This window comes from Sinocyclocheilus rhinocerous, unplaced genomic scaffold (genome assembly GCF_001515625.1).
Source record: "Sinocyclocheilus rhinocerous isolate Xijiao unplaced genomic scaffold, SAMN03320098_v1.1 scaffold2873, whole genome shotgun sequence".
NCBI classification, from domain to species: Eukaryota; Metazoa; Chordata; class Actinopteri; order Cypriniformes; family Cyprinidae; genus Sinocyclocheilus; species Sinocyclocheilus rhinocerous.
The window spans coordinates 228,112-239,115 of record NW_015632032.1 but is presented as its reverse complement, the minus strand read 5'-3'; positions in this window follow the sequence as shown (position 1 = coordinate 239,115).

Here is an 11,004-nt window from a genome sequence, read left to right as displayed (position 1 = left end):
ATACACCAAACACATGACAGCACACACCCTTATAGATGACGACAAACATGCTTACATGCATACTCATGTTCGGCTACAATTCTTTGCACAGAAATGTCAGTCAGACTCAGCACACAAATATGTGCATTCAAACCTGAACACACATTCACTGCTCTTTTGAGAACTGTGTTTAGCAGTAGTTGTGCATTACTGGCAACACAATCAGTGGACCACACAATGGATCCGTGTCATAATTTATGACTGAGTCTGCAGACAGACCATCTATGAATAAACAATTGTTTCCAAAGCTGTATATTGTGCTAACAGTAAGTGTAGCAGGAATCCCCCAGGGCTTTGTCCTCAGTCCCATACAGTTCTTGTAATGCTCTATAACTGGCCCTCTGTGGGCCGTTTCGGCACAGGGAACCTGGATCGCCTACTCCCTGAGACCTGCTATCTGAAATCAGCCGCCAAACAAACACAACACAACAAATCAACTCTATCGCCATAAACCATGTTCACTTCAGATTACAGACTTTGAGAAACAGATCGAGGAAGTCAAGGAACGAGGTAACAGGAACCATGTAAATTGCAAGAGAGGTATTGTCATATGTATGTGTGTGTGTGCGCTTATGTGTACAGAACAATCCGAGCCAGGCTGGGTGTATTCACGATGAACCCCCTGCTGGGACAGAGGCCTGGGCCAGAGCTATTCAGACATACAGCTGTCTTTATCCCTTTATCCAGCCTTGAGAACAGACCTGTGGTCATACATCTGGTGATCTGCAAGTTTAAAAGGACGAAAACAGAAAAGTCCTAATTTCTTAGGAAAAGTCCTTTCTTTTTTTCCATCATACAGAAAGTTGATATTTTGCAGAATGTCCTAATGCATCAGGCTAGGTTTGAAACGTTAAGGATGGTTTGATAATGTGAACCAACAACTGACAACACTTTTTATAGAATGTGTTCATCTTGGTTAATATATCTAATTCTGCTTTTATTCTCTGCGTATACTAATATGTTTTTATAACATTATTAAAAGTTGATATTAACCATTTCATTGCGGTTTCAATGCATTATGAAAAATAAAATAAATAAAAAAACAACCAAAAATAATATATTAATAAAGGGTGGAAAAAATTTGTTCATTATTAGTTCATACTACCTAATGTAAAAATATGGAAACTTACTTTAAATAATATGAATAAATAGCAGACAACATACATGCTGTGTCTCAAGTTTTATTACACAATTCTATTCTATAAAGACATGAACATTTATGACTGGAGTTCTCATAAGATCTCTGTGTCTTCTGAATGTTCCTATATATCAAACTAAAATGAGACAGTTAATTGGCCATATATGGGTAAATTAAGTTATGAGTAATTATATGAAATATATTTAAACCAGACCAAATAAGGCCATTTCTAGCAGATAGAGCAGTTTCTATCTTTAGGATCATTCTTCCATGAAAAAGAATGAGAGACATACATTCAAAATGAAAAAAAGAAAAATGGAAGGGAAAACCAGGAATAAATGTTCTGCTGAGGATTCTCAAAAATAGCAGTCTTGGATTCTTAAAGGATGACTCCCACGTGAAAATGCAAGGGAAAAATGGTAACAGTTCAAACAGGAGACTATATGAACTCCAAAAATCAATTTAACAGACACTTGGCATGTTAAACAATAACTCCCTAAATGACAACTGTCTATTGTCTATTGTATGGAGATGTCTAGCTTTGCTCATTTAGTGAAAATATCAGCACACAGAGTAGGAAAAAACACTGGCTCAGAGAATGACAAGCTCTCAAACAGTCACAAACAGTCCAGCACATATGTCCAGCACAATACGTGAAAGACAAATATCAAAACTAAGCAGCTTTGAACAGAATATCATGAAAACATCGTAATATTTTAAAACAGAAAAAAAAAACTAAATTATATTTTAAGATTTATTTGATACGCTGATCAGCCACAACATTAAACCCACTGACAGATGAAGTGAATAGCATTATATTCTTACAATGGCACTTGTCAAGGGGTGGGATATATTAGACAGCAAGTGAACATTCAGTTATTGAATTTCATGTGTTGGAAAAATGGTCAAGTGAAAAGATCTGAGTGACTTTGATAGTAATGGCTAGACAACTGGGTCTGACGTTAAAACGTCAAGAGTCAAGTCTTGGTCCAAACATCAAGTCTTGTGGGGTGTCCTGCTATGCAGTGGTTAGTAGCTACCAAAATTGGTGCAAGGAAGAACAACTGGTGAACCAGCGTCAGGGTCATGGATGCCCAAGTCTCATTGATGCAGGTGGGGAATGAAGGCTAGTTTTATCAGGTCCAATCACACAGAAGAGCTACTGTAGCTCAAACTGCTGAAAATGCTGGCCATGATTGAAAGCTGTCAGAACTCACAGTGCATTGCAGTTTGCTGTGTATGGGGCTACGAAGCCGCAGACCGGTTAGAGTACCCATGATTTGTAAGATTTAGTAAACTTGTGTATGAACTGGATATCTACTATATTTCCAGCATATGGAACAGGTAAAAGTATTACAGTATAAGACAAAGTAGGTACAAATTTATAACCTCTATCCATTGTTACTATGACACCTGTCATTGACAACAGACCGGATCTTTTTCAAGAATGACTGTAGACAGAAACATCAGCGTTTGCAGGTGTCTATGACAGTTCCGAAACCTTTATTTTCTTTTGCGGTGTATTCTGTTACTCATGGTTGATATATGTCCGTACAGTGCATCTGGTGTTCAGCAGGGCTCAGGGAAATGCTTGTGCACGAAAGCTGTCAGCAGGAGCCGTTTTTCACCCAGCTCATAACCCCATCCACCCTTGAGAGTCATTTGTTGCCTTGCATGCGTGTCACAATACAATCTCTGTATCTTGGGGGAAACTGTAAAATCCTATCTAAGAACCGTTTCCATGTCCCACCTGCGATTATGGGCCTTGTATATTTAAGTAAAGCAGGCAGTCAAGCCAACACAAATGTTTAGAAAGCCTCCAAATGTCCAGTACACATTATTAACGGCTTTTCAATTGTCTGCTACACAATACATGAATGGTGTCTTGGTGTGTAAGTCTTGTTTGTGTGATTTAGTCACGGATTATTCATCGTTAGTCAACGGGGAGCTGGAGTTTGTGTGCCCCTCGAGGCCTCCACTCTTTGCCCCTCACCTGTGTGTGGTAATGTGGGAATGAGGGACGTCCGAGAAGAAATGCCAAGCTGCAAGCACGGTAAATGTCGGCCTGATGCAAACACTTTCCTTTCTTTGTTATCCAAACTGTTTCCTCCGCGCAGCACGAGGCATGTTTCTAATTATAGTCCAGCAGAGAGGCACAGCAGGCTCCCGTCAACATGTGATTCATGGTGCAGGTGACCCAGAGACTCTTCCCTAGAACTTGCTGAATTTACTGCCACAGAGGCTCATTCAGACTCTGCTGTGCTAAATCAATGCTGCACTATAGGCACTACTACTGCACTAATTTCACCTACAGTAATTGGTGGTGTTTGCGAAGGCTAGCATCACTATTATGACTGCTAATACTTACAGATAGTGTTGTAGTGCTCAAGACCGGTCTTAAGACCATTTTTGAAGTTCTCGGTCTTATCTCGGTCTCAGGCTAAAAGGACTCGGGAGTTTATTTCAAGACCAGTCAAGACCACAACTGCCGGGATATCACTAAATTGCTGTTGTCTGATTTATTGCATTGTCTAATTTATTTGTTAACATCATTAAAGTGATGATGTAAAACTTCCTTCTTTAAATGCAATCAATAGCTTATTTCTAATTTTATTTCTTTATTTCTTTTGATACTGCTGTGCTGTGGGGGAAGTGTGTCAAAATTTGAACCACAATTAATACAAATGCCGCAAAAATTCAAAGCATGATTGCAATAAAGTACTTGTATGAGTTCTTGTTTTTATATAATAACATATAATTAAGCAATATCACAAAAGTAAAAGAGCTGTTTTCAGGAATATGAGCATGATTGCAAAACGTGATATTGATTTTATACAAACATTAAACAAACAAGAAGTATTAAGGGAATTATATTTTAGAAACAATTAAAAAAATTGTTTTAGCTATTTCAGCAACAAAAATAGTTCCAAACAAAACCAGCAATCCATAGCAACTGTTGTGTTTCCGAGCAACACACAGCAGTGATTCGCTACTGAACGAATCAGTTGAATAAATGATTCTGTGACTCACACATTAAAGCTGCAGTCCGTAATTTTTTCCTCTTTGTCGCCATCTCTGTTTGAAAACCTGGAATTGCAGCTGTGTGCGAAATTATCTAGCTTGCGTGGGTTGTGAGTCGGCGCGGCTCCAGCGCGGATGAATCTAATGTTCTGAAGAGTATGTGTGTCAGTCAGTCACAACACCGGTGTGGATATTTACTGTACTTCGCAATCACAGATTCTAGCCTACGTCTTGGAATATGACCCAAATAAGAATTGTCACCATATATTGCCATCTGAACAAGTAAGTAACAAGTCTGCCACGTTTGTTCTGACCAACTGAGGAAAAAAGCATTACCATAAATCTCGCTACCAATGGTGATTAAATCTAAAGATCAGTTAGCTCATATCACATCAAACCATTCAAATTATTATTATTGTTATACTTTATTCTCAAATGATTAATGTTAACAACATCAGCATTGGTGACTATGAGTAGTGTGTATTAGCGTGTAGATTTCAATTTCTGCACAGTCTAATCTAATTGTCATACTCTTCGAATTTCATATTAAGAAATTCTTTTAACCCAAACATGCTCGAATTTCCCGCGAAAACCTACCAGTACCACTCAAATTAGAAAACATTAGTATAAGATAACCGTCGTGAATCGGGCTAAAGTAAGGCGATAGTTTTGAACACTGGCTGGTTATGTACTTGCTCAAATATTGATTTCGGATCATTTTTAACCAAAAAAAAGTTATGGACTGCAGCTTTAAGTGATTTGCCACCACCTAGTCAACTGGTGGATTTAGTTTGATATTCATATTCAATTTATTTTCCATCATATTTCTATATTCAAAATGTTATTTTTAAAACATTACTCTCAACAATATTTATGCAATTGTAATTGTACCAATTTAGATGCAGCTTCTGTGCCACCTCTGCAGTGCAAAGATGAATTCTGTTGTTCGTAATTTCATTTGATTGGTAACAGCTCTAAATAGTGTCTTATAATTGTATTTAATGATTAAATATTAGATATTTTTCGGGCAGTAAATGTGGATCTTTCAGATGAATTTCAGGAGTGTTGATCTTGGTCTTGTCTTGGTCTCAACACACTCTGGTGTTGGTCTCGACTTGGTCTCCGTTTAGGTGGTCTTGACTACAACACTACTTACAGATTTGAACAAACCACTAACCTCAAATTTTGGCATTGAACTCATCCTGCAAACTTGAAGGATGGTACTTGAAATTATGTGGCTTGTTTACTTTGTAGATGTTTGGACGATAAAACGGCTAAAAATCCCATTGACCCCTATTGATATAATTAAACAAAAATATCTTAAGGGTAAGCCAAAGTTATCTTTATATTAATACATCTTTATAAAGTGTGGATGGATGATAGTCAGATATTATGGACGGACGAACAGATGGAAAAAATAACTCTGCGTTGTACGCATGCTCCAGAAGACAAACCAAATGTTGCCATATTACCAAAGTCATTGTTAAACTGCGCTAATGCCCTGTTAGCAGAGACACTGACTGGCCACAGACTTGAATTACACTGATGTATAAACTTGTTCATGAAGAGATAAATTACCAAGTCAGATTATTTGTCATTACAGCTCTTGCATAATGCATAATATAGTGTACTGTAAGCAATGACCACAGTATAGCTGAAGTCATTAACTATAAACTAACACATGCTTTCTAAAAAAGCATACGAATTATTTAATAAAACTATAATTTCACAGCTGTAATTAATTACCCATTTATGATGCATAGGCCCTACTAAAATATTCACATTTATTCCCAGTTTTCATCCTAAGGTAGTTTTCTGGTCCAACTAAGGCCGCATTTATACGGCAGGTCTTGATGTCCAATTCTCCTTGGTGTTGGCTATAACCAATTTTTTGATGACCAGCTTACATCTTCTTTTAAATGTGACCCATATCCGATATCTGCATGTACACTCTACACTTGCTGAAACAACGCAAGATAGATATGCAGACCCGAAAACAGGGTTGCCAGGTCTACGAAACAAAACCAGCCCAATTGTTAATCAAAACTAGCCCAGTCGCGTTTTTTCTGCATTTTTCCCTCCCTCAAAATCACATTCCAGGGGAGGAGATCGCTTTAACCCACAAACTAAACAGTGGTAGCAGTGTCAAAACAGCCCAATTCCACAGGAAAACTGCGGAAAAGTGTCCACCTGAGTTGACGTCAGTCGCCACCGTCGTTTTTTCAATGACCTATAACTCACATTGACAGGGGAATATCCAATCTGTCCACTTACATGGCAAATGCACATGACCCTGGAGTACAAAACCAGTCATATGGGTCACATTTTTGAAATGGAGATTTATACACCATCTCAAAGCTGAATAAATAAGCATAGCCATTGATGTATGGTTTGTTAGGATAGGACAATATTTGCCCGAGATACAACTATTTGAAAATCTGGAATCTGAGGGTGCAAAAAAAATCACAATATTGAGAAATTCTCCTTTAAAGTTGTCCAAATGAAGTTCTTAGCAATGCATATTACTAATCAAAAATCAAGTTTGAATATATTTACAGTAGGAAATTTACAAAATATCTTTATGGAGCATGGTCTTTACTAAATAGCCTAATGATTTTTGGCATAAAAGAAAAATCAAACATTTTGGCTATTGCTACAAATATACCCCAGCGACTTAAGACTGGTTTTGTGCTCCAGGGTCACATATATGATTCATATCAGATGTATTTCCAAATATGAATGAGGCCTGAAAGTGATCTTTGAATATCCGAATCCATGTGCTTTTTTTCCTGCTTACATGTTTGTGCATCATATCTAATCTGTGCCACATGGGAGGAAAACAAAGGAATTGGGTCAGTTGAACCATGAAAAGAAAAGCGGCCAAAATCAGATGAACATCAGCTTGACCAGACCAGGTAGACCATCTAAAACTGCTTAAACCTCCTAAAACTGCTTTGGTTACACTTTATTTCGATAGTCCACTTTAGACATTCTATTAACTATAAGTAACTTTGTAACTACATGTCAACTACATGTCAACTAATTCTCATTAATTTGCAACTACATGTCTACTAACTCTCAGAGTAGACTTATGGTAGGTTTAGGGTTAGTAGAATAAGTTGACAAAGAAAGTGTTAGAAGATAGTCTTAAGTGTTAAGCAGACAGTCTACTAATACTCGACTAACTGCTAGTTGACATGTAGTTGCAAAGTTACTTACTGTTAATAGAATGTCTAAAGTGGACTATCAAAATAAAGTGTAACCTCACCTATTATTTATCATTTTGTGAAGTACGTTCTATTAACTATAAGTAACTTTGTAACTATATGTCAACTACATGTCAACTAATTCTCAGAGTAGACTGTTAGGGTAGGTTTAGGGTTAGTAGAATAAGTTGACAAAGAAAGTGTTAGAAGATATTAAGCAGACAGTCTACTAATACTCTACTAACTGCTAGTTGACATGTAGTTGCAAAGTTACTTACTGTTAATAGAATGTCTAAAGTGGACTATCGAAATAAAGTGTTACCACTGCTTTTTCAACAAGGTCAGCTCTTGTAGGTTCAGCCTGTTTTTCTGAAAGTAAATGCTCCACAGGTTTGTCACGCCCTTGTTGATTATTTTACTTAAACTGTTCATTGGAGAAAACAAGGGGAAATCCTAACAGACAGGAAGGTTCTCCTTTCATAAAAACGGGACTCAAAATTGCAGTGCCAAAAATATTCAGGCTACAAAACAATGTGAGGGCAAAATATCTGGATGACAAATTTGAGCCTCGACGACTCAACCGTGGACAAACAATTGATCAGAGTGATGTCACCGCCACTATTATCGACTGAAAGTATACTTCTGTGATACGTGTTCAGGAATTGAGCCTGCAGTGATAATCACTCTGGAGTCCCAAATATGCACATACACAAAGGAACTCGCATTGAATATGAAATAGCACAGCGGTGATGTCAAGGCCAAAGCAATATTGTTGATCTTAGGACGCTCTTCCCTAATAAACACAGAGGTGGGCGGTCATCATGGGGAGCACAAAATAAAGAAGTCAAATTGGGCTTCGGGAGAACTTCCAAGACATAAAAGAGCTATGAAGGTGCCAAAGGTCTTTTCAATACTCGGACGTTTTCTAGAGGGAAAATGTCTTTGTTCCGTTGTGTAAGTGGAGCGGCTTGTCTGGTGGTCCGATCTAATGGTATTGTATCCTTATGTGCAGGTCACACATGCTCAAACACATGGCAGGCTGCTCCCATATTACTAAGAACACGTTGACATTTTCCATAAATAGCGGGAAGTACTTCAGATCGCTATACGCTTTGAGAAAACATGACTTCCTGATGATGTAGTAGGTCTATATGCTGATACAAGATGACAAATGTGTCTGACCGACATATGTGCATCCTGCATCCTATTGAATGTTAAGCACGAGTGGAAGCTTTGTCAGTGTTATAAAAATATACTGGGCTCACCATTGAGATCATGTAAGCTATGGGCCTTTGTGAGAAGTTCTGAGAAGTTTTTAACAGCAGATACGGTTTTATTAAGGATGTGTGGTCAAAAGCGGCATTTGTGCCTCACAGCCAAAAGACAGAGGAATAGATTTTTACGTTTTTTGAAGAAAATGTCAGTGATGCTTGCCAAGTGAAAAACTCACAGTCTAGACCAGGGGTCTCCAAACTCGGTCCTGGAGGGCCGGTGTCTTCCAGAGTTTAGCTCCAACCCTGATCAAACACACCTGAACCAGTTAATCAAGATCTTACCAGGTATACTTGACATGTCCAGGCAGGTGTGTTGAGGCAAGTTGGAGCTCAACTCTGCAGGACACAGGCCCTCCAGGACCGAGTTTAGACAACCCTGGTCTAGACGCTGCATGGAGTTTGGCCTTAGAACTTCACCAGAACACGTTAAAACTGATGTTGAGTGGTTTCAACGCTGTAGCTAAGGTGTTCTGGGCAGAAAAGAAAAAAAAGTCAAAACAGCATACCAGCAAGTCTCAATGAATTAGCTAAATGTACTGCAAGTCTATGGTAGGCTACAAGTGATTTTTTGAACCCGTTTTAATGTGCAATGCTTGATTTGAGAGATGATCTAGTTTTTACTGACATCTACTGTTGAAAAGTGAAATCGCGCCAATAGTGTTCAACCAATTGATGATCTTAGGTCAAAATGAAACTATTATTATATTATATTAATGATATTATATTACATTATATTATATTTTATATGATCTTTCATGGCTTTAGCAGACACTTTATCCAAAGCAAATACCGTTTGAGCTACAGAAGCCTCATATTATATTGTATTATATCACATCATATCCTCCTGGGACCCAGGCATAGACTTTTGTCCGCTTTTTAGGGGTATCAAATGTTTGGGGGTTTGATCATAAACACTCTTTCTCCTTGGTCTTTAAATATGACTGATATTGACAGAATGATCAGATTTAGCACTCTTTGGGAAACATGATAATGTTTTGTAATTATCATTTAAATCTGGCTAATTTTCAAATCGTTTGTCTTAAATAAACATCTCAGAAAAATGTTATGGAGTTTCAAATTGGAATATGACTTTTTATTCCAAAACAGGGCATAATGTTCATACATGTCTTCTGTAGAGGACACCAGGACAAACATCATGTTAATCAGACATTTTGGGGAGACACAAGAAGTCAGTAGGGAAAGAAATTATAGATCAGATATTACTATGAAATATGAGATATTCTCACAAAACTGTTGCCAAGTTATTACTCCCATTATTACACTTATTTTTTTCATTATGGTTTGCCCCATGAACACATTAATATGCAAATTAGATGCCATGTGTAGATACATTGTATAGAATGGGAATACCAATTTATGGACATTTTACACACATATTCCATAAATTGCAGTAGTATATCAAATCATTCTGTTATATCTTTCATAACATAGTTAAGAATCATCTTTGTACAAAGTTTGGTTAAAACTAGCCTGAAACCTAAAAAATGATTGGTGAATGAAAAAATAAAATATTGTCTTTGCCTATACATGCCTTTTCATGTCTATTTTTATTTTTTTTTGAATAACTTAGTCCTGGCATCCTCTACAAAGGACATAGAATAAATATGAATAAATTTTTTTTTTCAAAAATGTTTTTTTTTCCCCTCCAACCAACGTAATGACATTAAAAAAAATCACAAAACTTTTTTTTCTGGTTCTCAGGAGGATATTTGAAGTTGGGAAATTTTTGATATAGACAAAATAAATCCTCACAGATCAGTGGTTGTCACACCAGTTTGTCAAAGGCGTTCATTTTAAAAAAATCAATTGATTTAAAAGAAAATGATAAATAAATAAATAAACAAATAAGATTTATACACTAACTATTTAAGTTTAATGTTGTGTATGAAATCGCTCTATTCCCTTCTTTTTTTTTTTGGGATTTCCAACATATAATATAAAGGTACTGAACAATTATAAACTACAAAAGAGAAATAGAAAATATACAGTATTATATAAATAATACAGGTAAAAAAATAAATAATAATAATAATAATAAAAAAACTAAACAGAAAAAAGAACAGGTATGAGATCATCATATAAATAACATAAAAGCTTCACAAAGAGACCTAGTGCGTTTTGCTTTACTGTTTTTCAACCCAAGTAGTAACTCAATATAATTTTTCATATCTATCTGAAATAACAAAAAGTTGGGTTTTCCTTTAGCCCATTTCTGTTTATGTATATGGTATTTCCCCATAATCAAACAAAGATTAACAATAAAGGCCACATTTGGTGGTAATCTTTGTCTATTAAAATAAAAAAA